The sequence below is a fragment of the Branchiostoma belcheri genome, unplaced genomic scaffold (assembly GCF_001625305.1).
Source record: "Branchiostoma belcheri isolate BF01 breed outbred unplaced genomic scaffold, Haploidv18h27 scaffold132, whole genome shotgun sequence".
NCBI classification, from domain to species: domain Eukaryota; kingdom Metazoa; phylum Chordata; class Leptocardii; order Amphioxiformes; family Branchiostomatidae; genus Branchiostoma; species Branchiostoma belcheri.
Window position 1 is genome coordinate 76650 of NW_017802736.1, and position 2196 is coordinate 78845.

At 37.7% G+C, this 2196-nt stretch overlaps 1 protein-coding gene across 1 annotated transcript in view; it reads left to right on the forward strand.

Moving 5' to 3' along the window:
* LOC109464104 (malignant fibrous histiocytoma-amplified sequence 1 homolog) overlaps positions 1–2196 on the forward strand; it is a 45528-nt gene that overhangs the window by 34663 nt on the left and 8669 nt on the right. The window lies entirely within an intron of this gene.

The window sequence follows — 2196 nt, forward strand, 5'->3', positions numbered from 1 at the left end:
GTGTCTGATTTGGAGTATCTTCTGTATTTTGTGAAGATTCCAAGCTGCAAAAATATAAAAATTACTAATCAAGGATACATTGTACATACCTTAGAAATGACATTTTTTCCCTTTGGGTATCCCTCAAATGGCTGCTTTTTAAGCTTAAATTTTTAAAAGCTCCGCACCGCACATCCCCCCTTCCGCCCCATCCCCCCTCTCGGTCGCTTCGCTCCCTCGACGTGCGTCAGGTACCACTACGCTAAAATAAAATCCTAGCTAGAACCCTGGTAAATCATTGTTTTCCCTTGTGTTTCTCATTCTTTCCCTGCCATGTGGTAAAATGTGGTGAACCCATCGCTGCATGTATTTGCTCCAAAGCAAATATTGGCCTTTCTAGTTTTATGTGTCTTTTCTCTGATAGTGTGACACGCCTTTTTAAAACCCTTATTTCCGGGGGTGTGAATTTTTGGCATTTTTATGGTGGATTGTGGAGTGTAGGTTTCAGAGTAAATGTATTTGCCAAAAATTTAGTTTTTTCAAGGAGTTTCCTTGAGTTTCCTCCATGAAAAATTGAGGTATTGTTTTTGACGTGTCTGTGTGTGTTGTGATCAGCATAACTTCAGAACGCCTTTATGGATTTAGATGATATTTGGTTTTTTTGTATCTTTTGTCCTGAGTATGCTATGGTATTGACTTTTTGATGTGGGTTTGATCCCCTTATTATCTTGTTCTGGAACTGCAGGGGACTTTATGGTGAATTTTTTAAAGCCTATAAGTCCAGATAAGAACAACTTATTTTCATCAATTTTGGTATGTAGGTAGCTGAAAGAAAAATGTACATAAATGGATGCAAATGATGCAAATCAAGACTTAAGTTGCATAATTAAGGAGACAATTCTATAATTACAGTGTTTATATATAGCACTTTTATACATCTATTTAATCTAACGCAGGTGAAACATCAACAATTACCAATTATGTAAAAGATGACCTAATTTGCATATATTATGTTAAAATGTAGATGTCGTTTGCACAATTAATAAGGACAAAAACTCATATATTTCATGGTGGTATGAGATCTCCAAATTCATGTTGGTATGTGGATAGGTGTTGGGTAGCCAAAGGTCAAGGTTGATTTGGGGCCTCCTGGTGGCTGATCTTGTACTGCAGCAGAACTTCCGGGTTTTGTATCTTTTGTCTTGGACATGCTACAGTCTTGATTTTTGAGTGGTGGATAGCTCTTCCTGCCAGTAATAAGTGGTGTGGGTTTGGTCCCTCTAGCAGCTTGTTCTGGAACTGCAGGGGGTTTCTGGCAAAACCTTTCAAATAAATTCACAAAGGAACAATGAATTTTTATAATCTTTGTTATGTGGTTAGCTTAGACAGAGATCTACATTATTGGATGCAAATTATGCATGAGATGACTTCATTTGCATAATTATAGAGGAAATTCTGTAATGCCAGTGTTTTACATCATGGGACTTTGGTACATGTAATGTTTATAATCTATGGCAGGTGGAATATCACCAGATACCAATTATGCAAATAAGGACCTAATTTTCATAATTGATCTAAAAATTTTAGGACTCCTTAGTGGTAAATGATGGGAATTTGATACTTTGGACATGTGTAAGTTAATAAAAAGTTAACAACATGATGCATATGTTATGTAAATGTTGAGTTCATTTGCATAATTAAAAGAAGAAATTTAAATGTGAAGCCCATATTTCATGGAGGTATGAGATCTCGAAACTCTTGTTTGGGATATGTGGGTGCATTTTTGTGCCATTTCGCTTCACAAATATGTGACATTAGTACATTGTGTACAGTATAATGTACTCGCCTCTGGTGCAGTCAGAAAAATGGACATGTACTAAGAAATGGACATGTACTTAGTGATTTATTCAGGTTTGTGGTAAAAAAAATGCAGTCACCTTCTGTCCCGGGTAGTCTTTTTCCGTTTTGGGGCGCAGGCTGACATGTTGCAATGCCCCACTGATATTCAAACAACTGACTCGAACTCTCTGTCCAAGCTTCCCGCACCAGTGGGTGAAAGGTCACTCCGTCTCGAGAAAAATTTTGCTGTACGTGTCAGCTGACCTTGTATGTAAGCCATGTCAAATCTCGCGAGAGCAGCTGCAGTATGTAAACAACTAAGAAAATGATGGTTTGGTCAGGAAAACGCAGATTTGGGTCGTTTTTGCACTGTTTGCT